General features: G+C 37.9%; 1 protein-coding gene across 17 annotated transcripts in view; it reads right to left on the reverse strand.

Moving 5' to 3' along the window:
- Window positions 1-27,865, reverse strand: part of NRXN1 (neurexin 1) — a 1,021,265-nt gene that overhangs the window by 583,769 nt on the left and 409,631 nt on the right. The window lies entirely within an intron of this gene.

Consider the following 27,865-nt stretch of genomic DNA (forward strand, 5'->3'; position numbering starts at 1 on the left):
GTGAAACATCGTTTGTCCTGTGCCCTCATTTCCAAAGGCACTCCATCTAAAATGGCTGGATAGTTCTCACTGCTTGGTAATAGTCTTAGGGCTTTGGGGGACTCCAAATAGTACTTTGGACAAATCCACTGGCAGGGCTCACAACATCATGCATCTGCTATCACATCCCCTTAATACATCTGCAGCCCTTTTGACATAAGCATAAAGGGAGACTCATATCCTTTCTCTACAAATGCATACCATGAATAATTACATTTCCAAAAGATGTAAGTCACACTGACTTAAGATTAAATTAGTTATGTGTCCAGATAACTATCTAAATTCGTTTAAGAAGGCACTCGAGATTTCACAGAAGTCAACGGTCTCTAAATTCATTTATCTATGTATGAAAAGATATTTGTATAAAAGAAAAAAATTAGCCTGTGTCTGACGTGTGCTATAAAGTTAATCAGGTCAACGCAGCTCTTATTTCTGCCAAACCCATGGCCAGCTGAGCCAACAGTTAGTGTGGTGTGGCTGATGATAGGGTTTGTTAATGGATATTTTATTTTTCAGAGTGATTACGAATGCAAGGTCTGCTATCAGAATCCCTGAGTTCAAATTCCGGCTCCAGCATTACCTAACTATATGATACCTAAGCCTTCTTTACAGGAAGATAATACCTTACAGGATGGTTATAATGATTAAAGCAGAAAATGCATGCGAGAGAAATCCATATAAAAGCAGTCAATCCAATGCCAAGCATATTGTAAGATTTCAATAAATGTCCACTACAACCAACTGCATGATAATAAATATCACCATCTCTTTATCATCATCTGTCAGAACAGAGACATTAGTTCTAAATTAATCCATTATGAGAAAATGTTTAGAAATTAAGCACACATATAGTTGATGCTTTTTTTTACTTGATTTGTGCCAACTAAATAAATCACGTTTTTCAGTGCTAGTCCTGGTTTTTCAGTTTACCTTTATCTTGAAGAAAGATTACTAAAAGAATACTATATCTCTTATTCTTTGAACAAATATGTATAATGGTCTAATAAGCATCTATTGACAACAAGAGAAGAGAAAATGAACTTAAGCAATAACCAAAAGGAATTAAATTAATTCTTAAGTATACTTCCTTGAAAAGAAAAAGAGCTTTTATGCCTTGGGAAAGTTGATTTAGGATTGCCTTTCTTTGAAGATCTTCAGAAGTGAATAAAACACTTTCCATGGATGATTTTCCAGGTTTTACAACCTCTCACTATGATTTCAAGCTACCCAAACCTTTTTTTTTTTCCCATTTTTCCTGCTGATTTATATTTTACTATTTGGAGATTCCTTGAACATAGACATTGATCAGGAATGAGTATCTTCTGGCCCAAAAGATGCAGATGATAGTGCTGATTAATGCTACTGCACGAAACAGAACCACAGAAATGGAACTGGATATTTCTGACACGAGCAAGTGGTTCTAAGGCTGGGTATATTGCCTCATGAGTTTCGTATCAGCTACTGAAAAGTTGAAGAATGTGGAGTTAGCGTAATTCTAGGTGAGAATTTCCACAAGAGATTTATAATCTCATGAGTGAACTGGGTGCCCTGGTGATTCAAGGAGGTTCAGGGAGATGGAGAAGAAAAGTTAGGATTCTCTAGATAATAATATTTAGGGTCAGTCATGCACTACCGCTCCCGCTCGAAAAAGGAAAATGAATCTCCACCAGAATTTATGCTTTACGCAGACAGAAACCTTGCACCAAGATCAGTGCCTCGCGCAGAGCTGACAAAACAAATACTTGCTGAGTGTTGAATAACATTCTTTCTTCACTACTTTTAAACATAGTCCCCAGGTTATAGATTATTATTAATAACAACATTTATAAATATAGTGGACCCCTCTCATAGCCTAGCAGTAATTTTTGCCTATTCCTCTAAGAAAAGGTGGAAACTTATGTACACGTTAAATTATAAATAGCAAGCTGGTCTATCACCTTCAAACTCATTTTGTGGGGTGTAAATTACTTTAAACATCAAAAACACCCGAGTTAAAATTCTCCAGAAGTAGAATCATTTTCCTAGAAGAACTATCTTGAGAAGAAGCATGATGTATTTTTTTCTTCTCATTTTGTAATCTTTGAAAGGCAACTCTAGAAGGCAGAAGAGCAATTTGGGATAGGCAGGCTGACAGCGCTCAGATCTACACTACTACTTCATCTGACCTAGATTTCATAATCACCTGACTTTTCTAAAGTTAGATATTCTCTTAAAATGAACTGACTATATAGTTCAATTACAATTATAAGGGGTAGCCAGTAAGCACTCTGAATTTTCTAAAAATTCACATGTAAGCCATTTTTTGCTTCTTTCTGAGATAATATAGTTCTCACTTACAATTATTCGTATGTCTTTTTTATTTATGTTAAAAGTTGTAATTTATTTAATAGTGTCAACTTTCAACAAATATCTAAACACTTTATCACCTTAACAATAGACAGTGATATTTGTTGCACACTCACTTGGATCTGTTTATAGAATCAAGATTTCTTTAGGGATATTGATTTTGGGGTTCTTTTTTTTGAAGACTAATTGAACATGTTGAATTTCACTTTCCTTCTTCATAGAATTACATCATAAGTCCCAAAGGAATGGAACCATAAACAAGGCCTTAGATTTTTCTTATTTATTTGCTGTTTTCTGTTTGTTTGTTTTAGCTGCCTTATAATTTCCATACATTGCTATGATGTGCAAGAATAAGAGTGGTATGTTACACTTAAATATGCAAGAATAAGAGTGGTATGTTTGTGTTTTTATCTGCCTAGACTTGAAATCTCAGGTAGACAGTCACGGAGTATTGTATCTGATCTTGATAATCACCCTCCAAAGGCAGCAGGGATAAATAGGCTGAAGAACAGAAGTTTTGGTAGTCTGGATATAGACTTAGTTTAATCACAAAGTTCTTACCTAAGTCAAGTTGCCTAATCTCTCTTTGTCTCAGTTTCTTAATTTCTAAAACAGACATCTGAAGAGGAAAGGCAGGTCAAATCCATAAACCCTTGAGCTTTTTCCCCTCAATGTCTGTGATTTGGGGCAAGAGTAGAAGATGCCCTATTGTTCCTTCTCTCTTTCTGGCTTTTTCCCAGTTTTGTTTTTGTGGTTTTGATGTCAGAACATTGTTTCCTCTTCTGAGATCTATCAAACCCTAACCCACTAGTAAAAAGAATGTTCACTACATCTTCAGATACACAGGCATGCCTCAAGGATTATATCCGTCTAAGGTCTGTATAGATGGTATGGAAGAACTGGTGGCTGATAGATAAATCTCTTTCCACTGGAGGTACAAGTGTGAAATAAGCAGGTCAGTCGGAAAATATTTGCCACTCAGATCATGACTTTTTTTGTTGTTGTTATCAATATGTTTCAGCTTAGAAATCTTAATGGGGCTCTTGAATTCATTTCATTAATGAACAGGTGTTGATCAAGGCTTTTCGTATGCTAATGGTGAGAGTAAGGAGGATGAGGAAATGAACACTGAAGTCAGAGTCAAAGGTCTATGCAGAGATCTAGACTCTGGCATGACCCTCCCTGAGCGAACAGGAATGATTCCTTTTAATCTGAGTCTTGGTTTTCTCTTTCATTCTTGGAAATAATAGCAAATGAGGCCTAAAAATCTGGTTCTCAGGTCAGATTTCAGAGAGAATCCCAGCTCACCCTCTTGCAGTCCTGTGACTTTGTGGAAGCCCTTCAACCTTGCAGAGGCTCAGTATTATCTGTAAAATGGGGTCATAGTATCTACCACATTAGGGTTATTGTAAAGCATGAATTATGGTTCAGTTAAAATGCTAAGAACAGGACCTGGAGCAGAATAAGTGCTCAAGTAAATAGTACCTGCCCTTATTAATGTGGTTGTTATTATTAGGAATAACAATGCTTATTATTCTTACAATGAATTAATGGAGTTATACAATCTAAATGTTGTAACAAGGGTAACAGCTAACAGGGGACACGGTAGATGCTTGGTGAGTGTTTTAAAGTAATGAATAGAGCTGCAACCAGCAGGATCAAAGATATCAAAGCAGATCAGGGCTTTCTTTTTTATCCTGATAAGCTACACTGTAGTTTGTATACTGATGGTGTTCTTCATAGATGAGGTTTCTCAGACAGAAAATGTACACAGGAAGCTGGTGACCCTGGGAGTTTCACTCGTGAGAGGGTTTTTGTGGCATCAAACAACACCCACCCCACCACCACTGAGAGGGAGCAGGATCCTGTGGCCACCTGCCCCAACCCTTGCCTCTTGTTTATAGAAAAGCTGAAGTCTCCCAGGCCTCCCTGGGCCCCAGAAGAGGAGGCTCAAGCAGTTGACTAGGACAAGCCTGCAGGCATTCAGGGATGGCAACGACTCTGACCACCTCTTTCAACGATTAACTGAGGTTATTCCTTCCTTTCCCTATAAAACCTTCCTGGCTGAATTTTGGAGACGGTTTTTTTGCGGGGGATGCTGGGTCCACTAGATTGCAGGCATTCTGATTAAAAGCAACTTTCCTTTTTGTTACCAAGGCTGTTGCTCCTAGGATCATACCCCTTCCCTTCCCTCAAACAGAAACCAATTACTCTTATCTAACTCTCAGGGGGCAGCTGCAGAGAAGAAACAAGAACTGATTAGAACCCACCCAGTCCAAGACAGTGGAGGATTTGACTTCCAGTGGACACTGAGCCTCATTAGATGCTCACTGTAATATATTAGCATGCTAAAAGACAAACCCACCGGCGCCCTGAAGTTGATGATTGCCATGACAACAACTGGAAAAGCCCCTACAAGGACTGAAAAACTCAAACAAGAACAGATTGGCTCTATCACACCCTAAACAAGGACATGATGATGGAAGGTTCTCATAAAAGTCCACGTGGCCTGACCTGGCTGGAGCTGTCTCTACAGTGCTCCCCACTCCAGCACCTCTTCCTCACTGGAGATTTTTCCTTCCTTTTCCCTTCTGAGCAATAAAGCAACTGTTTATTTCATCCCTCTGCCTCTGATGTGCAAATTCTTTCATGGCCGGCAGCAAGAACCCACACTTTGGTGGGTTTCCTAATTCAGGGGTCCCTCCAATCCACTAACACAACCACCACCATAACAAGAATCCGTTCAGATTTATGGAGAGTTTACTTTCTGTCAGGCCCTGTTACGAGAGATTTATATGTATTAGATGTTTACTCCTCATAAGCATCTAGGAAATAGATAACATGATCCTATTTTATCAATAAATGTGTTGAGGCACAGAGCTCACTGAGTGTCTTTTATCATAACCATGTCTAGCACTCTGTTTGAATATCTAATGACAACTTCAAACTGTGTCTCTGTCTCAGCAGGACATTTCACTTAGTTGCTAAGAAGGAGATTCACAATCAAATAGCTATTTGCCACCATGCAAAAGGATGAGTTTGTCACAAGTCACATTTATACTCAAAACACAGTATTTTTCCTTCCATTTGTTCTGATTAAAATATCTCTAAATGAATCAAGTATCACAATTAAGCAGAAGAATTTTTCATGTAACTATGGATTAAAATGTCTCTTCAAGCCCAGTTTAAGCAGAGGGGCTTTTTCTTTGTTTCCAGGACTACAATGTAGTTTTCCAACAGGTATGTCATTTAGGACATTATATGTATATATCTCTATCTCTATCTCTATATATCTATAGATATATGTATGTAAAGACACACAGTTCTCCTTTGGAATCTGTGGGGAATTGGTTCCAGGACACTCCCCTCAACCTCATACCAAAATCCACCGATGCTCAAGTCTCTTAAGTAAAATGGCACAGTATTTGCATATAACCTACCTACATGCCCCCATATACTTTAAATCATCTCTAGATTATTTATGATACCTGATACAATAAATGCTGTGTAAATGCAGTGCATGGCAAATTAAAGTTTCACTTTCTGGAACTCTCTGGTATTTTTTTCCCTAATATTTTCCATCCTTGGTTGGTTGAATCTGAGGGCGCAGAACTCACGGATATGGAAGTCTGACTATATTGTAAAAGTCCGTGAAGTTTAAGGATTAATCTAAGGGGATTGGTTTCGTTTTAATTTTTGTTAGTTTGTTTAAAAGGCATTTAATGTTTCTACTCTATTAAGAAACAGTCAATATTTCAAATATCCAAATTTAATTCTTCTCTTCCCCTATCTGTGATCTGTCCATGCACCACCTATTTTATATCAATGTGCTTATTTCAAAATACAACCAAGAGTTAGCCAGTAAGTGAACAGTACAAGGGCCACTCAAACAAGTAGGGAGTAAATGGCATTTGTTTTGCCATGACCTAGATAAGAAACAGCTGAGAAAAGGACACAAATTGCATTACAACTTTCATCCCTAACATTAACTTATCTATTATTTTTAAATGATTTTTCAATCCCCACATTTTCAATTTAATCAGATAAGTGTTAGGTAAGGTACTGAAGAAAATGCAACTGTAATCACTTCTCACTGCACATGCCCAGTCTAATAAAACATGGTCCACTGAGAATAAACCAGTTTAATTTCTCTTGAATATTTACTATGTGTCTATATATATATATCCATTACATATGGATACATATATATGTAATGTGTAGAGTTTATACATTACCCAATGTAAATGTGTTTATATGTAATACATGTCAAACCCGCTGTCTCTGATGTCCAGAAAAAATAAACACATATATTAAAATAGATTGTACATCTCTAGATAAATAAGTAGACAATGCATATATATATACACCATATACACACCAAAATATAAATATACATATACTTCTATACATTACATACATTTGTATTAAATAAAATATTTAATAATTTCAGAAATTAGAGAGTTCTTGGCTAAAATATACAGATGATCTCACTCAAAGAATGTCTTGAGTCAAAAATGTCTCTGCCTAAAAATAAATTTTAGCACTTATAAGCTTAGCACTCCAAAGGAACGGCTAATAGCCAAAAAACAATAAAGATTAGCAAATTCAACAGACTTTCCTCAATGTTCATGCCACCATGAAGAGAGAATTACAAAGGCAGAGTGGAGGCAGGGGGCGTGGCTATCAAATGTTTTTAAGCATTGCTCTCATTATTGTCCTGTCATCTACCCAAGATCAAGTTTCTTACGCTAGTCATTTCCTTATACTGAGAGCCTAGCACAGAACCTGCTTACAATAAAAAGGCTAAGAAAAAGTCTATTGAACTTAATTGGCCAGGGGATTAATAGGATTTTAGCTTTTCTGAGGATGTCACATCACTGAGGTTTTCATCTATAGTTCAGTACGTCCACCGTGGCAGATATGCACCTGGATGGGTTGCAGGGACGTATCTGGTGTGGATGGGAGAAGGGGTAGCAGATGAGAAAGAAAGAGTAGGAGATGTACAAGCCTTGTGCAAGTGTCTCAACACCACTTTAAAAAGGAGACAGCATTGAAGAAATTCAATTTATTGAGAGTTACATAAGGCATTTGTAAGATAAGAGGGGTTTTGAGGGGAGGATATGGTCCCCCCTCTATTATCCAATCAATCCTGTTTAGAGATTATGTGCAGATAAAATTTTCAACTAAATTGAAACTTCCCCATACCAAAATATTTTTATATTGTAATAATAATAAACTAATTATGGAACGTGAAAACAGACCCCAGTAGCATCATTTCCCATCAAAGGCATATGACTCATTTCATCTGAAACCAAAAATTAGTTGAAATTTAGAGAGTAAAAAAAATAGTATTTTGTTTAAGCAATGTAGAGTAAGAAATATTTTTTTGCTTAGTTCCAAATAAGCATGACAAAATACATCTTATTCGTAAAAAGAAGGAAAAGGAAAACCCTCTTGCTTTGTCCTTCCCTCATTCCATCATGAGGGAACTGCCTAAAGTTGGTAGACAACATTGGATGCCATCTGTACAAGTTAGACTAAGAACTAAAAGACTATTGTTCCTGGGTTAACAGCTCTATCAAAGATGCTTTCAGTGGCATATGGTTGTGTAGCAAAAGAACTTGAGTTCCATTACATAGGAATGCCTCTTTTTCTCACATTAAAGATTCAGTAACTCAATAATGCCTTTTAGAAAAAAAAAAAATATATATATATATATACTTATATAGGAAAAATGAACCACAATTGTCAGTAATGTGAGATTTGAGACACCAACTTAGTAAAAGAAAAAAGCTGAACACTAGGTCAATCCTCTTATTTTCAGATGAGTAAACTGAGGCTCACATAAGCGAAGGGACTGTTACGGTTGTCATCAAGCTTTGATCATGAATAAGTAAGTACTGGGGATTTCAGGGTTCAGTGCTTTTTCAACTCTGCTAAAAAAAAACTAAATAAATAGAACAAGAACCATCGCAACCACAGCACAGGCTCATCGGAGGCTCCTGAGCAATTACAAATGAAGAGCAGCTGTCTTCTCTGCAACATGGTGGAAAGGGAACCGTAACTGATTTAAAGGCAATTCTAACTTTTAAACTGTGTTAGCTTCACAATAAGCTGATGCTCAAATATAAAAATAAAAGTCCTGAGGGGAAAGCATCTCACAGTTATTTCCCCCATTAATGGAATTTAGAAAGACACTGAAAAATTTAACTAGAAACAATAAACTTGCTATGTTTACTGTTATTTTGCAACTAAGTGATGAAGATATTTTCAGCCTCAGTCTTTCATGATCTTGCAGAATGTAACACACCATAAATTAGGGTTTAAAGCATCTATTCCAAGCCAACAGATGCTGCTAATAAGGGCAAGGCATGTCTGCTTTATCCAAAAACTTTTTAATCCTCTGCCAGTCTCAGCAAGGGGATAGTAGCCATTCTTATATTTTATTTTTTTAAGGGAACCTATCTTCCCATCAACCAGAAATGGTACCTTTGATAATAACAAAATAATGGCACCAAATGTTATGCCTAGTTTAACCAACTCATGTTCTTTTGCATCCCTAGCCTCATGAGCTCAGTGAAGCCCCCTCCATTGCCTAATTTTACATTTTTCTGAGGAGGTGGACATCAGTATACAATGTACCATTTAATATATAGTGTACCATTTAGTATACGTATGTTCACATGTACGCATGGGTATATATATAATACCATTTACTGCAGATAGTCTGTCCTTTCCCCACTATTTCACAGTGACATGGATACGGTGCACTGGTGGATGCTGTTTTGGATATGGCAAAGTTTCAATACTGGAATCTACTATCACTTTTTGGTTGTGTTCATCACTTCTTCACTTAGAAAGTCTTCCCTTAAGAGAGATTTGATACATATATTTTCATGTAAAATATTTATTCCTTAATTTTAAGTGTGTGCATAACTTTTTAATATTTTTTGCAAATATTTGTCTTCTCTTTTAGGGTGAAAAATTCAAATTGAGTCCCCATACCCAAGTAATAGTTACTTATTTGAACCAGCACAATTTTTAAATAAGTCTTCTTTCTTCTACTGATTTGTAAAGGATACCACATATTAAATTCTTACATATACAAGGTTCTATTTCCGAGCACCCTATTTGGTTTGATTGATCTGTTTCTATTTTTTCTTGATCCAGTTCCACTTCATTTAATTATCATAACTTTATAATATGTTCTATGCCCCTCCTACCAAGCCATTTACATTAATTATTCTAATAATGTTTATACATTGTACCAAAGATTTTTGCTTTCTGCGTGGATAAGATAAATACATATAATAGAATTATTGAAGTTGTTCTGATCTAGCTTTCTAAAATGCAGCACACCAAAGCTGGTGGCAAATTATTTACTCAAACTCATTTAAAAAGACTTCAGAATAGCAACAGGAAATTATATCTTGCTTAGAATTACATACCTGTTACTATAATTATTTATAAAGTTATTATTCATAAATGATTACAATAATTTTGAATTTAACACATCAGCGATTCTGGCCTCATGCCAGAAAATTACATTATTTGTCAGCTGGAAAGTAGACAGAGAGAAATACAATCAGAAAAAAATAAAACAAACAAACACTGAATGCAATTATAAGCACACTAATTCTTTTCCAGTAATCACAAGGCCCTGGTAGAGCTTCTTGCAGTAAAACACCAGGAGTGGGTCACCAGCTCATCAGAGAGATTTGCAGGACAGGGTAAATGCCTATCAGTGTGGGAGAAAGCAAAGCATCCTCTGACTCCACTTCAGAGTGGCTCTCTTCAAGAGGCAAGGCCACTTGCCTGAAGAACACAGCTGGTAAGTGTGGAGCCAATAAGAGGTGGACAAGACAGAATCTGAATGCCTGACTCCACAGTGGGAATATATCATTTTTTTTCACTTCTCTGTCCATGGTACTGTTTTTATCGTAGTTAAATTGCCGTCAGCAACAAAAACGGTGGGACTCAATTGAGCCTCCGGGACCTGAGATTTCTTCCAGAGATGGTTATTGCACTTGCGATTCCTCAAGTTGTAGGAGTCCCCTTTCCTGCCCTGGCTGCCAGCCTTCACTTCTCAATCACACCCCCACCTGAGAAACCTCAAGGGAAACAGAGGAAGCTGACATTTAAGGCAGCCAAAGCTGCTGTTTTTAGCACCCGGGATGAAGAGATTTTGCAAAAGTAGACTTGTTCCAGAGAAATTTTGTGTAAATCTCTTCTGTAATTTTAATATTATCTGATGGAGGCAATGCATGGCATGATATATAGATATGAATACGGATACAGATTCAACCAGCTCTGCTCTGCTACTTAATTAGTTACATTGCCTTGGGCAGGTTCCTTAGCCTCTCTGAAGGAGTTTCCCTCTTTATCACAGGAGATTATTAACACTCATTTTGTAGAGTTATGTAAACACATAGAGTACTAAGTGCTTGATCTTGGCACTGAGCAAATAAAGAGTAGCCACTACTGTTACCAGTATGGTCTTAAACGTGTAAGATCTTAGATGTTATCATCTTAAATTATTAGAGGGGAATGTTTGTCACGTAAGGAAGTGACTGCTTCTCTCAAAAGCAAAGAAGCATCCTGTGAAATACGGAGTCACCCTTAAATCTTGTTTAAATGAATAATTCCCAAGTTTTGCAACTCTTTCTTATCTCTCATGAACTATACATTTGGAAAGATTTCGTCTACTAAACAAATGCCATTTATTAAAGAATTGTTGGATTTTTAAAAATGTATCAAAGGCACCTAAATGACAAAATGAGATAGCCTCTGTAATCATACTGAGTTGACAGAACTGTAGTCTGATGCAAATTGTTGTTTTATCTAGCTTCTGCTAAAAGTGGGTAAGTATGCAGCCTTGCCTAGTTTTGTGGAGATATTAAGCATATGTAGATGCTCTTCATTTCTAATTTCAGAGACCCTAAAAAGTATTCAGACTCCAGGTTGGGAACTGTAATTTTTCAATTATGACTGCTAAGCACTGGGGTATTTCTTCTTAATGCATTCTTTAATTATTTTCTTTGGAAGGTCCCGGGTGCTTCAAATGTCAGATGGGTTGTGCCTTTTGCCAAGGGTTGCTTAGTTAACTGTTTATTTAATGAATGGGGTTTTATGTGCTGCTGAATTTCTCATGGCACACGTTAGGAAATTCTTGGCAGCATTTAAATTGGAGAGCTGAGAAACATATTGGCTCTCCGGAAGCTCAATCAGCTCCCAGGCAGAGCAGGGCCTTGGCCAAGAAAAATCCACTAAAATAAAAAATACAAAGACCAAACTCTCACAGAACCCAAGGAGAACTGACTTTGGTGTCCAGGGTTCAATGAATACTGGATCTAAGTACCTCAGGTGGCCCATGAATGGAAGAGGAGTAACTGCTTCACAATTCTGGGAGAGAAATGGGAACAGAATCTCCTTGCTTTGGACAATGACAAAATGCTTAAATTTCTTGATTGCTTGGAAAATTCAAGTAGTTGCTAAGAAAAATAAAATGAATTCTTATATAATTTCTCACATGTTTCCTACTTATGGAGATCAGCCTAAGCCTATGTTTGTACATTACTGAAAGATATACTCAGTTTATTCATTTGAATTAAGGAATAATTGATAATTGAATTGTTTTGTTGTTGTTTTACTCAGCATCCTAGACTAAATATCCAGATGGCTACATTTTTTAAATGATTTGGCTAGGTTCCTAGACACTGTGTAAGCACTGTCACCAGGTATATTTCCTGTAAGGACTCGGGACAGGAAAATGTCCTGAAATGTTATCTGGGATCTAAAAAGTTCCAAATCCATATCTGTGTGTGTGTGTGTGTGTGTGTGTGTGTATAACTCAACTGTACTACAGAATGAGAATGGAAGAAGAGATTTTTTCAAATAAACACTAATCTGAGAAAATAAAGATGGGAATGTAAGTATCTTTCAGAAACTTAAGATGAATAGCACCAGCCCACACATCATTACTGTAAGAATGTGCCGAGTCCTGCGTGTCATAAAGGCCTGTTGCAGTCATCTCCTCCCAAGTATGACCATCAGCAGCTCCTTCCTTCAATTTTCTGCACTCTGCCAGCCCAGGTCCCAACCCCTTTCCCTCTCTGGAAGAGCAGTTCTCTGAGTCAGCCCAGCTCTCTCTTTCTCTACTGGTTTGCAGAAGGCTCCCTACAACCAGGCCAACTGGAAGCCTGGCTGGATCCCTGGATTCTTACCTGTTTGGTACCATTTTCTTGCTTTATTCAGAAATTAAGAGGACTGGGCACATCAGCACTCAGATGCTGATGTGACACTAGGCTGACTGGACACCTCTCAGGTGACTACTTGGACACGTTTTCCTCTTCAGGTCTAATCACTTAGTTGTCTCTGTATCCCTTGATTAGTTGGTACATTGCCTAACATAATTAATAATGTAAATCGTTACAGCACCTATAATCACCCATGAAGCCCCTTCTATGGGCTCCATGCATTTTTAGCTACTTACATAAACTCTTATTTCTCATGACAGCCTGGAGAGGTAGGCATATTAAGGCTCAGAGAATTTAAGTGTCTTGTCCAAACTGCACAGGAGACCAACTCAACAGTTATGATTCCAAACTTGTATGTGGTTTTTATTTCATGTTCCCCATCATCCCATGGGATACTGGCTGAGTTCTTGTTTACTCAGCCAGAATGGTCCTGGGTACATTTTCTCAACCTCACCATCAATAAGTAAAGAGAGATTTTATGCCTTTTCTTCTACCAAGTGACTCATTTGACTAATTGTGACTTCTCTTGATACTACTGATTAAAAATTCCCCTTGGGTTCCATCCCATTCTCTTTCTCCCTTGATCTCAGGATAATTGTTCACATGGCTGCCTGATGGTTCTCTGATTTGGTGTCACACTTATTTTGTGCTCATTTCACTCTCAAGACCAAATTACCTGATCACGTTTTCAAGTGAGTAAAAAACTTGTTTTGAACTTTAAGGATTCCATGAACTAAGATTTTCTAAGTTACCCTGTAAATGGAAAATAAAAAATGAGACTTAGCATTAGTAGCAATGGCATTCTAATGGTCAGTTTCCAGGGTCTAGATTTAGATTTGGTTATTTTAGCCTCCTTTTTAAGTCAGTGAAAGAATAGTGATATGTCAACCAAATGTCGAATGGGAATATTTTTTCAATTATAACAGATCAAGTCCAGAACAGCAGGGCCAGAACTAGGGTGAAATGGGTGAAGTGAGTGAGGCATTCACCTTGGATACAAAATATAAGGTGGAGGGCAAGTGCTAAAAGCTCAGTAATCAAGACAAATAATATTTAAATGCAATATATTTTTTAAGTGTAAGAAAGTTTGATAAACAAAATGTTAAAATTTTAAATAAAGATATAGGATCAGTATTACTGATTGTTCCTTTTGCCTCAGTATAAACAAGTACAGCACTGCAATACGGCATTTTTCTAAGATTAAACAGTTTAGTTTAGTCTGTTGGAAACTTATTCATTAGAACAAGTACCAGTAACTAGATATAGTTTGGGGAGGAAAAAATCCATAATTAGATATCATTAAAATAAGAACCAGAATACATCATCAATTTTTAAGGTGTATGAGCCATTAATAAAACCACTTTTACCCAAAGAATAATGATAGCAAACACTTACAGCTCAGGCGGACAATATTTTAAGCACTCTACTCATTTAACCCTCAGGACAACGTGCTGAGATAGAAAAGGCTCACTGCCCTGCCATTCCTGGTGGCACACCAGATAGACCGCATTATCTGTGCAGCTGCCCAATGCAATGACTCCAGCAAAACTGGAGTCCCTGCTGCACAGGTGAGGAAAACTGAGTTCATATAGCTCAGAACTGAAAGAACCAAGTTTCAAACCCAGGAGGTCTGTCCGAGGTCCCTGCTCTTAACAATATTATAGAAACAAACCAAGCCTCACAAAGACCCAATCATGTAGCTCCTGTCCCACTCAACCCTACAATGCAGTTAACTTTAATAACAATAATCTCCAAAATAAAGATGCTGGCATGAACTTTCATAGAAACTGGTCCAAAGTCTAAGGCCAATACATAGATATGTATGTGTATCTATATATATAGACAGATACACACATGCATATGTATATACATCTATAAATGTATCAACAACTCGTCATTGAAATCACCTTGAAAATCAATCGTACTGACTTGAGAAGCACAATAGATCTCTGACATTCACCAATCTATCATTCGAAAGTATAAACTAGACTACTTGCTCAAGATTTTTTTTTAATAATGATGAGTAAATAAAAATTAATTCAGTAGCTCACAGGCACTGAAAAGCCAACAGAATCCTGCCTCCTAGCCTCTGCCACTGCTGGTGAACCAACTTCCTCCACGGGTGTATAGCTAGTATTCCTGTATTAATCAGCCAGTTTGAGCAAAACAGAATATAACAATTACATACATTTCATCTCTTTGTGCTCAACAGCACTACAACTACACGATGAAAAGCAGCATTGTAAAGGATTATAAACAGGAGAATAAGACTCAGAAGAAAGCCTTTAGAACATATCTAACACATGGACCCTTTCAAGTAACTACTGTCACAATTCATGCTGTCCGTACATAGGGATTTCTGATTATCTGGTTTACTACTAAATTAAATAACAAACAAACAGAAGTTTTAAGGGTCCTATTGTAGAATATTTACTATTGTTGTTTTTCCAAGCCTATAGTAAGTCGGTATCAAAGTAGGAATCTTTACGGAGCAAAACAGAGCAGGCTTGACTCTTGGGAAGATGTTACAGCAGAGAGCAAGAAGAGTTAGGAGGTGGGCTGGCCGAAGAGTATTGAGGCAGAAAAACCCAGAAGTGGAATATCAATTGCCTTTATTCCACACAAAAAGTTGGGCCTTTTCACAGCACTGCTAAGTAGGTCAGGGCTATTAATGATATGTTTTTGAGATTTATAATCCCATTTAGAATTAATTTCTTACAAATGTGAGAAATCAAATAACCTCTGTGCCTTCTTCCGCATGCTAAGTGTCACTGAGGAGAAGCTTTACTTTTCGTGGATTTGCGAGTGCGTTCATTCATACGTGACTTAGTCAAGAACACTCACAAGGAGCTCCTCACGTGAGCCTTTGCTTGGGTCCCTGGTCGAACTGCAGAAAGCAACCCTAGGCTTTGCCAGCGGTTGTAGGTGTGACCCATAAGTCACACACACACACACACACACACACACACACACACACACACACACACACAAAGATACAAAATATGCATCAATTAGAATAAACACATCCAGACTGGAGGGATAAAGGAAACAGGCATGCTTCCCCAGTGGCGGAAGGCTCAGAAGTATTCTTTTTACATATTGTTATTATTGTACACCTATTTTATGGTAAATTTATAATATCATGCCCTTCACAATGTTCACAGGATGCTGAGTCTTGTTAAAGTCTCCAAAGTGCAGCTAAGGGCCGTAGAGAGAATTTTATTCTAAAATCAAAGTGTTTTCAGTAGCTCGGTCACCTCTGTGACTGGATCAGAGAGAGCTGGGTACCCTAGCACCACACTTAGCACTTGGCAGTTGTAAATCTCCCTGTATCTGTTGAATAAGTATTGATGGAGAAAAATATTGGTCATCTCATGAAAACAAGTGTTTTTCTGGCAATTCCTCAGTGGTAATGCTTTTGATTCTAATACATACTGGCAAGGGAATGGGGGATAATAAGACAGCAGAGGATAAAAGAAGTGGTTGGGGCAGTCACTCGTTAATTACAATGTTCAACTGGTTGTGACCAGCTTACAAGAAATCAGTTAGCAAACGAAGACTCTCTTCAAGAAGCAGCTCTAAGTTCACGCCCGAAATCGGAATGTCTACACTGAGGCAAAAATTATGTGTTTACTGGCTAGAACTTAAGCTATAAATCCAAGGATCTATTTCTTCAACAATCTAGTTGACACCAGGAAGTCTCCCCTAATGGAGCTATTGGTTTAAATGATCACAATATAAAATGTTTCCCATGGTGATGCTTGAAGGATTAGAAGCACAACTGTAATAACTGATTGCTTCCAAAAGGTAAAATTATCCAGGCCCATTTAGAAGATTAGGTTTGCACAGGGAAGGAAACTCAGTAAGTTAGGAATCTGTAGAATATTGTATTAAGTCTTGAGAAGGCCAAAAAAGGAAGTGGCTTTTGCATTCTTAGATACAATGGAGATAATGTTGGTTACAGGGTAAACCTGTGTAATTGTATTCCTTTGCAATCTTAATTCCTCATTAGCCCAGTGTATTTTTGTTTACAGTAATTTTTCTTTTCTGTTTGTCTCTTCATTCCTCCACCCACTAAAACTATGGCTGAACACATTTGAGAACCTGTATTTGAGTCTGATACGTTTTCTTAAATTCCATAGTGAAACCATAAAATAATCATTCTTTTTTTTTTTTATTTGTAAAAGCCACAATTTTGAGAGGAAAGGTAAATATCGAAAAGGATTTGTGCACTTTCACACTTCAGTAGAGGGTGGAAGGTGCCCCCAAACTGCAGAGCAGCAAACAGTAGGCAAAGTTCCTGCCACACAGGAAGGAAAAAATCCTTCAGACGCTTGTGGGACGAGCTCAGAACTAGGGAAAAATCAAGGGAAAAGATGGCAGATGGGGTGACCCTTCTTCCCCACCAGAGCTGAACCCAGAGATCTAATGCCCAGACGCGACCGGGGAATTCAGGACCCAGTGGTGCTGATGCCACACTCGCCTGGGGAAAATGAAGGCCTCTCAAGGAAGCCTTGACTTTGGCAAGGTGCTCTGTCATCAAGGCCTGGGAGTAGAGGTGGTCACAGGAGAGGAGGGTATTCAAGGGAAACCTCAAAGACTCCACCAGGTCGCAGAGAAGTTCTTGAGATCTCCAGGTAGACCCAGAGACAGTCGGAGGACCAAGGGACCAGAAGAGGCCTGGAGTCCAGACAAGGAGAATTGCAGAATCTTAGATCTAAAGGCAACACAAAATCCCACATCCAGAAGGGTGTATACCCACACAGTATCCTAACCACTAGCCAGGGACACTCATGTTTCAGCCCACAAAGGATAACCAGAGACCAGGCTGATGAGGGACATCTCAGGGAGTTCAGGGATGATCCCAAGGAAAACCTTCAGAACAGAAATCCCTTCCCCAGATCCTGGGGATGGGAAGAGAAAAAAAACTCTAATAGAGAATTTGAAATCTGAGTTGCCTGAATATTGACTTAAAAGAAATACTTTCAAACAAGAAGAAAAATGAGTAATTTAAAATTGGAAAGTTTCTCTACCACTTGCCCTCAAACCACTATCACCAGAAATGGGAAATTAAGAACAAGATTAGTTCCAGAAAAATAAATAATTTACGCTGTTTTCTGCATATCTTCTTCACAATGCATAAACTTTTATATCCTTCCTATCCCCCATCTTAATACAATAACAAGGCTTTTGGTATAGTGAAAGCTTTCTGATCCTTAAAATGTGTGATCAGTACCAGACAGGTGATAAATAGGATGCTGTGATAAATTCTGTTGCCAGAAATTCTTTCTCTGGGCAGAAAGAATATAATAACTGTGTACTATTTTCATTTTCAAATGTAAGGGTTTTTCTTGTCTGGTCTGGCTTTTTCTGCTTTTTCAAACACAGCTTTTAATGTGTTCTTTCATAAAAACAGACTTATTTAGCTCATCTCTTTTGATGGGATCACTGGTCATCTCACAGTTAATGGTAACATTACCAGCCACTATTGATGTCTGCCAGCCAGTAGGCACTGGAGCCATTATTATAATTATTATATCAATTCTCCATGATGGGTATTTGCATCATCTTCAGATATAGCAATTAAATCTCAGAGAGTTTAAGTAACTTTCCCAAAGTCACATAGCTAGTAAGAGCTCATTCAATTATTAAATCCCAACAAATAGTTCTAACAAATGAATTAACCCTGACAACCTCTGAGGAACAAAGGGCTCTGTGGGAAAAAAAAAAAAAAAAGCTAACTTTCTTTTTCCCTATCCAATATTAATCTTCAGAATTATTCATTTTCTCAGAACCTATTGGGTGCTGGAATAAGTTTTAGAGTACTGAGAAATTTCAGTTTTGGTTTCAGCTCTGGCATTCATTGTATGACTGTAGGTATGTACCTTTTCAGTTTTCTCATCTGATTAACAGAGGTTACAGCTGTCTTATTTCATTCTCAGTACCATGAGTATTTCTAGCAATTCTCAATTGATACAGAATCAGAGAGTGTGCAAAAGTACTTTTCTTGTGGATAAAAATATATCATTACATTCATATCTAAAATTCAAATCAGGTATGAGGATGATTAGGGAGACAATTTCAATATGCGGACTCTGTGCCTGGGGCTGCACCAGCTGCTGAAGACATAACAATAAAAGGATTCAGTCTCTGGACTTGAAGAACTCCCAGCCTGATGGGAGTTAGGATCATACAGAGCTTATTAGAATGTGAGGAGGTAGAAACAGGCAAGAAACAAAAATAAAGTTACAAATCTAAAGTCAAACCTATGGGTCTCTGCCTAGGTCCAGAAGACGGACCTGGATAGGAAATGTTTCACCCACAGCTGTACGGTGGTAATGCTTTTTGAACTTGACTGTGAGAAACAGAAACGTCTGGGAGGTATGCTTACATTTAGAGGCTAACAATTAAACACTATTATATTTTTGTATCTATTACCAGCAAATAAAGATTAGGAATGAAATAACTGTACATTGGTGATGGAGCCACAAAAAGATGTAAAACTGAGTAGTTTCAAAAATGTGATAGAAAATTTAGGTTACCTCGACTCACTTGCATAAGAATAGCTACCGTGTATTGGATCTTTTCTGTGCACCACAGGCATTGCATAAAGAACTCTGCAGAGATATTTTCACTTCATTTTTTTCTGGTAGCCCATGTGGTAAGTAGTAGAGCCGTCCCCATTTCACAGATAAAAGAAACTGACAGTCAGAAAACTTAAGTGGTTTGGCCCAACCAAGCCACAGTTACAGTCAGTGACTGGAAGGAAGACTGGAACCCTGGGAGCGTGGCTTCACCACCCTTCCTCTGAGTTCCTAACCTCGGTACACTACACTGCGCCCTGGACCAGGACAATTTGTAAACTACAAGAAAACAGAGTAAGTGCACATGGATGGATGTAAAAGCTACTTTTGAAATCATGGGAAAGAAATGGCAGGGTAGTTTTTCTCAACTGCACCTCTCTGTAACTAGGCATGTAAAAGACGGCTGGTCATTAAACCACAGATAAAGCTCAGGATTAACTCCCTGAGTAAACCCTTCCAGTATTTCCTGGAGGCAAGAAGATAACACCCACTGCTCTAGCAAACCTAGCAACACCAGACTTACATAAAATACAATATGACTGGCCCTGTAACAAAGATTATATTTGGGGCACCGCATCTTTAATGAAGGAGCAACTGACATCAAGGACTTTACAACAACAAATGATTCCACTATAAACTCAGTGACTTTTGCTATAAGCTATTCTGAAGAATTATATGTATAGATAACGGCATCACATTATCATGTAACAAACATATGTCTTGTTGAAATTTATTTTGTGTTGCTGCGTATGCATAAGTGCCTCCAGTAGTTTCTCCCAGCATGTGTACATAGCACTGGGTTTTATGAGGCCTTCATCTACCGTTAGAAGATTTGTGTTCACCCTGAAGAACAGTCCACCTTTAATTCTCTTCTTTACTCTGTCAATAAATGAACACCAAGGAAGAGCTGAGAAACCCTGTGCCCACGGAATGTCAATAAAGGGAAGCAGTCCAGAATGCCATCTAACCAACAGAAATAGAGTAAACTGGTGGACGTCTCACAAGTTCACTTTAATTGGCAAATGACTGTAAGAGGATGTCTCTCAGAACGGCTTGAGATACTGGCTTTTGTCAAGAAAATGATCAGAAGTGAAATCTGGATATGCACCAAAAGCCTCAGTCGTCAAAGACTCTGCAATTTCCTCCAGTTTGCAAGTTTAGAAACTGAATGGTTCAGCATATCTCTAATAAAAAAAAAAAATCATCTCCCAAGGTTCCTTTTCTATGCAGGCAAAATCAAATTAACTTCAAACAGAAGAGGTTAGATGCATACATAAAGGAAGTATCAAACTGTAACATCATCTTGCTCCAGCTCTCTAAGGTCTCCTAGTATCTACTCAGAAGAGAAATCCAAATATTAACTTCTCCCAGGAGCACTCTGCAAAATCAAGCAAGAAGGGTGGTTTCCAAATGGGAAGGAAACACAGTGCTCCTACTGTGCTATCAGGGTCTCCACCGAGGAGACTAGAGTTCTCCAGTCTTTTATGTAACATTTGCTCACAGCCAAGAGGATCCTAAGATCCTTTCACAGCTGGCCAATTGTGCAGCAGCCTTGCCTTGATTGCTGGGAGGGCAGCCACTGAATTAGGAGACTCCCCATGCCTTGGCTTTAGGGTTGAAGTGATGCTCTGTACCCTCTGGGCCATGAACTGCTCAGTGAGCCCCACAGTGTCCCCTAGCAATGATGCATTGCGCTAATATGCTCTCAGAGTGCGCTCCGTTAGATGTATTAGAGCAATACATCACCAAGACACTTGAGCTTATATGATGTATTGCCACGTGAAGTAGAACAGATTGCCAGAGGCACATATTAAAGACTTAATTTCTAAAGTTTTATATTCAATGATGCCTACAACATCATTGGTGGTTTGGAAGATACATTTTGGGATTCTGTTTTGGTTGATCCCTGCAATTCTGTGCTCTCCTCTATCATAAAAAGCATTCTGACCATGCATTGTGTTTAATAGGAATACTCAGTAATTGAGCCTCACTTAAGTGTGATGTGGAGTGACTAAAGGTTCCACCTGGCTATGGTTGTGTGTACCACAAAATTCTGACCTCTCTTTTCACTGTCTAATTCTATTAGATGAAAGAGTGAAATGACTTTTAGAAAACTAGCAATTTACAAATTCTAGCAATAGATATTTATTAGACTTTATCATTTTTTGAATTATCCAGAATATGTTGCTAAAAACACATTCCATGAGAGCAGAGACCACAACTATTTTGCTTACCATTTTTCCTCTGTGTACAGTGGTTGTTCTGTGGAAAGTGTTCAATAAATATTTATTCAATGCATTAATAGTCATGTTTCCCTTTCATAGTAGAATTATTTCATCAGCAAATTTTTCTGTAGAAGCAAAGCATTACTTCCTTCAAGTGTAATTGCCCTTTCTTATAACTAGAAATTAAATTGCATCTAAAAATAATAAATAATAGTAGTTATTTTTACAGAAATGGTCTAACCTATAGACTACTTAAAGCCAACACAGGAAAATAATCTTTTTAAAACATATGAAAAACAGAGGGAGAAAATGAGAGAAACAGAGAGAGGTGGGGAGGGAGGGAGAAAAGGAGAGAACAAATGGAAAAGAAAGAGAAAATAATTTAATTATTAATAGGACTTATCAGTGCATTTTTCATATACATTATTTTCAGAAAACTATTTTCTAAAGATATTCACCTACATAGAGTTTAAACTGTGAGGGTGACTATAAATAGACAAGAAAAATGTATATGTAGACTACAGAATTAGTGTTATTACTTTATAATCACATTTTGTATATTGTATAATCATATTATTTACTTCAGTGAGAAAATTTCTAGTATATTTTGTTCTCAGTCACAGACTTTATTGTCTATTTTTGACAGCATCATATATTCTGGGGTCCAATCCAAAAGAACAAAAACCAAAAACACACTCAAAAAAACCTAACAGCACTTTTTTGTATCTGCGTTTCAAACTAAAACCAGTACACTCCTGGTTGCCTTCCTGTTGAATCAAGTTTTTACTTTTATTCCTCTCATTATATTGTGCATCATAGGTTTCCAAAATCGTTTTGATCTTAAGCTATCTGAAGGAAAAAAATTTTTACTTGTAAATTTAAATTCAATAGCCTCACTTTCACTAATTGCCAGACACACACACACACACACACACACACACACACACACACGCGCGCGCACTTTCACAATGCCTCCACATGTCCTGTAAATAGTCAACGTGAATGCGTGCAGGTCTTGCACTGCACACACTAAATGTGTTTGCATCCAGCTTGGTCACGTAATAAAATGACAGTAGCTCTCTTTTGAAAGCATTGCCACTCCACTTCCTGAAAGGAGACTTTTCAGATTCCCTTTTTGTTTCCTCATGTTCCTCTCTGAGGCCTCCTCCCTCCTTACCCTGCCCCCCTGTCTCCTCTGTGGTTAAGTAGCCCTTCTTTGGAGCTGTAACTTGTAAACACTGTGCCTCCATGACAGAATTCATTACACTCTTGCTAATCCTTTCTGCCATTTTCCTAATATGTTTCTTGTGCTCAGTAGCCAAATTCTCACCCAGAACTTGTGTCTATACTGCCGCCCCAGCAAGTGATAAACTACTACACATTGGTTGTGAGTATTCTGAACCACTGTTACATTTCCTAATCTCAGCACTTACTCACTTCCAAATCACTCTCAGTGTGAAGCTTCACATACAGAAATCAATGAATAACTAATGCCAGCTGATAAACAACTCAGAGGATGGTGTGGAGAAATAAGATATGGAATTCCAGCTTGTTCTTTTTTCTCTGTTACTAGCACAAGTGAATGATTTGAGATGCAAAATTAAATGTTGTTAATATCTGTGAATATACACTAGGTCTCACCACTAGAGTAGATAATTGTGAGCTGCACATATACTACTTAAAAATTTATCTAAAAATTTAAAAGTACCTAAGTGGACTTTTAAGATTGATTTTTGCCTTAACATTAGTGCCCAAGAGCATTCTGTATTTTAGCTCCTAATACCACATGATGCAGGGAATTTCAGCTTTACTTTAATGAAATGTTTAGCTGAAGAACATCAGTAAGTAGTTTTATAACCTTTGGCTAAGCTGAATATTATATAAAATACCAATTATATCTACTGTTACAATTGAAGATTTGGAACAAATATCAGGAAAACTGCCACAGTGTAGACAGAATGGTAATAGCACCTGACTAGTGTATATATATATATACACAATGGATATCCAATAGTACGTCTTTCTGAAAAAAAAAAAAAAAAAAAAAAAAGCTAAATTTAACTCACAGGAATACAAAATAGTTACACTTCATTGGGTAGCCCAAGATTTTAGGAGATGGAAGAGATTGTTAAAAGTTATTAACCAATACGCTTAGGTACAGTTTGCAATAATGTGATCTAGTTACCTCTCTATTTGGGCTTTTGTGCATTAGTGGGGATTATGAAGTCAGGTCTGTGTTCCCTAAATCATATTTGAATGTAGATTAAAAGTCAGGAAGATTGACATCTAAGTTGAGCAAAGAAGAAATTATTTTTTTAAATTTTATGAAATCATTGAATGCCAAAATGCTACCTATCCCATGACAAGTTCATGAATGTTGAGCGGAACACAGTGGTCCTGAATATCTCCAATTCCAATACTGAATTCAATGCCTTAGATTTTTCTCAGGCTTTTCATTCTTAGAGCGCTCTATTTCTCATAAATCATTTAAAAGAATATTTGTTTACAGCAGGAGAATAGTGTCGAGGGCTCAGGACAAGGTCAGTTCCAGCATGTCTCCATAGGAACACTTAGGGTCCACAATGTTTGAAAGGGGTGCTTAGGAGACCTGTTTTGAAGCTGTATTTGCATAACAAGCCTGTAGCTTACTTTGCTTTGAGATAATTGTAGCTTTACATATAGTGGTAAGAAAGTATAGAGACATACCACATACCTATTGCTCACTTTCCTATTGTCACTACTACTACTAACAGCATCTTAAAAATTTTTAGTGCAATATCATAACCAAGATATAGACACTGATACAGTTCACCTATTTAATCCAGAGCTCTCTCTCCCCTTTTGTATTCATTCATACGTGTGTAGCTGTGCTTATGTGTGTACACACGTTTTATCAAACGTGTAGGTTCGTGATGTACCACTGTACTGTACTGTACGTTACAGTATACAAAAAGAGCAACGTATGCAAAACAGTTTTATTTACACTTGAGATACATATGAGAAGATGTAGACTGTTCAGATCAAGGAATTATACTATTATTATTTTGTTTTGCGGTCACTAGACAGGTGCTGATGACAATTTTAAGAGGGCCTCCCACTACTCACCTCCCCAGACCAGCTCTCAACACTGAGGGCATCTGGGCTTAGCCTTGGATTAGATACCATGAAATCATCACTTCTTTACCTCAGGTACATGTGACATTCTCAGATTCCTTTTCCCTTAAGCTGCGTTTCTCATTCTGACATGCCCCTCGACTACAGAGATCGTGGGAAATTAATATTATAACTGAAGTCAAATGATCCCAATCTTAAAAACATGAACCCTACTCACCAAACTCCGGGTAGAGTGAAATGAGATGCCTAGTTTTCTAACAGCTTCTAGTTCAGGCCAGCTGCCACTCAATTTATAGAGCGGAGAGGAAAATTGATTCTCAGCTCCTGTCTTCAGGGACTAGGAAGTCTGGATGGGATTGATTTCATTTCATACTTTACGCTGCCAGGGTAGCCCGGCCACATAGGGAAAGCCTGCGCTGGATTCCTAAAGAGACCACAGTCAAAAAGAGCCCTGACCTAATTCGGAGTGTGAAGGTACAGGAAGTGAGCAGGGAGCTCCACGTACGATGAATACGGCAAGGTTCACCCAGGCTGCACTACTGTCAGCCAGCTTGTCCACAAACGTGCATGAACTACGCAGGAGGGACTAGTAGGAAGATACGACTGGCTTAGCATAAACTATCCCACTACTGAAGACACAGTACTAATGTCAGCCAGGCCCACCGTTGCCTGAGATCTACACAGGAAAATGGCAGTGTAGGGACATGAGATAACTAAAGTCACCACAAGATGTTATAATTTCTGCTGGTGGGTTTTTAAGACAAATGCTTCACTGTAGAAAGGATATTTTCTGCTCCAAGTTATTTGCTTTATTTCCCCTCTTGTGATGCTCTTTTCCCAAGAGGTCTGCAAACAGGTTTTTCTCTTCTTTATATCCCCTGACGATTTTAGACTAGCTAATTGCATATAATAAATATTCAGTAACTACTTATAGAATTAAATCATGCCTAAACTTCATATAACCAGAAAACTCACATCCACATTTTGAAAGAAAAAGGAGCTGCAAAACAGACCTACAAATTAATAATTCAGAGATGAAAATTCCCCAAATCATAGTTCTGATCTAATTTTTCATTTTAGCTCTGTTGTTTATTGGCAGCATCTATTCTTCCTATAAAGGCCCATCCCCACACCCATAGACAAAGACAGAGGAATTCTGGTTTTGATATGTTTAGGAAAGAAAAAGAGCATTAAGAATGATTGTATATTAATTTAGCACAGTGGTGTTAATTACGGTCCGAAAATATAATTCTTTTTGTGATTACTTGATTGACATAAGAAAAGATATTATTATTTCCTCTAGAGATAAAAATGAGAGGAACAGTTTACAAGAAAGTTCTAACACACCGATTTCTCCAATAGATGCTGGAAGAGAGCAAGCACTAAGAAGACCATGAAACACGACAAGTGAAGGCAGTCTGGAAGGAAGGATGAAAAGACACACCAAGTAAGAGGCCACCTAGGGCAGGGGGCAACACATTCTGGGTATCTGCAACCCGGGGCTTCTCTCTCATCTGGGTGAGAGCCTGGCTTAGTGGTACTGTGCTCCTCCTCCATGGCTCATCTCACTCCCATGATTATGCTCCTGAGCAGAAGGGCTTGTGCCTTGAGCTACATTCCTAGGTCCTACACTGTCTAGAACACTATTAAGCCCAAATACACATCAGATGGCTGTTATCAAGACACAAGAAATGACAAGGGTTGGTGAGAAGGTAGAGAAAAGGGAACCCTGGTACAATGCTGTTGGGACTGCGCTTTGGTACAGCCACTATGAAAAACAGTATGGAGGTTTCGAAAGAAAGAAAGGAAGGAAGGGAGGGAGGGAGGAAGAAGGAAAAGAAAAGAAACTACCATATGATCTAGCAATTCCACTTCTGGGTATTTATCTGAAGAAAATGAAATCACTAAGTCATTGCAGCACTATTTACAAGATGCAAGATATAGAAACAATTTCTTGTGTCCATCAAAGGATGAATGGATAAAGAAATTATATATATATATATATATATATGCAATGGAATATTATTCAGCCATAAAAAGAATGAAATTTTGCCATTTGTAAGAATATGGGGATGACCCTGGAGGGTATTATGCTAAATGAAATAAGTCAGATAGATAAAGACAAATACCATATGACCTCTCTTGTGTGTAGAATCTAAACAAACAAAGAACCTCAAGAAATGAAACCAAGTTCACAGATACAGAGACCAGATTGGTGGCTGTCAGTGGTAGGAGGTGGGTATAGAAGAAATGGGTGAAAAAAATCTTAAAAAAAATTTTAAGTGGAAAATGAAAGATGTTAAGGGACCAGAAATTGCATTAAAAGAAGATTCTGCAAAGGATGTTATTGCTGTATGTACTGCATACTGAGTCCTCTCTCTCGCCCTTGTCTCAGTGGCTGCCACTGGAAACAAGATGCTGGTCTCAGAACAAGTCCTAACTCCCCTGCCCCTCTGCATTGCTCATTCCAGATTCAAAATCCTGAGGTGAAGCATGTGCTGGGCTGAATGGCACCTTAGGAGACAGTTGGGACACATGGCTTCTCTCCACGTAGACTCAGGGTCTTTCCCTATAGACCTCACCACACGGTCTCTTTCAGATCAAACTTCTAATGTAATGGCTCAGGTTCCCAAGGTGTAAAAATGAAAGCTGTCAGACCTCTTTAAAGTTTAGACTTGGAAAGGCACAGCGTCCCTTCCACTGTATTCTATCGGTTAAATCAAGTGAATAGACCACCACACCAGGCCAGAATAAATGAGGAGCTAAAAAAATTTTATTAAAAAAAAAAAAGAAAAATATTTTTTAAAAAAGAAAGAAATATTCCTCCTTGGCCTACGCTTTTCAGTTTAATGTGGCAGCATCTTTTACCTATGCGTGCCAAAGGCCTACTAATGACAAATCCAAATAATCATGAATATTCACATTACCACTCCCACTTTTATAAATGGTTTATTCACCTCTCTTCAAATAATTAAAAACTAAATACATTGAAATTGGCTATATTTCGCCTGCCAATAGGAGATGCAGGTGATAGAAAAGAGAGATTTGTAGCCTGGTGAAAGAAAACGAAGGGAGTTAATTGGATTACTGTCTTCAGCAGACAAATGTGTGCTGAGCTCTTAAACAGGAGTTTTCTGTGACAATCTTTTAGGTGCAAAAGGAATCAATATGAGAAAACAGTTTAAAGTGAAGTAAGTGATTTTAGAGGGATCACGAGAGAGGATGCCATGGTTATGAGGAAAAGCTGCTTGTCTTCGGCAACACAAAATCTAGTGAGGCACGGTGGAGCCAGACTAGGTTA

Source organism: Camelus bactrianus, chromosome 15, assembly GCF_048773025.1.
Source record: "Camelus bactrianus isolate YW-2024 breed Bactrian camel chromosome 15, ASM4877302v1, whole genome shotgun sequence".
Classification (NCBI taxonomy): domain Eukaryota; kingdom Metazoa; phylum Chordata; class Mammalia; order Artiodactyla; family Camelidae; genus Camelus; species Camelus bactrianus.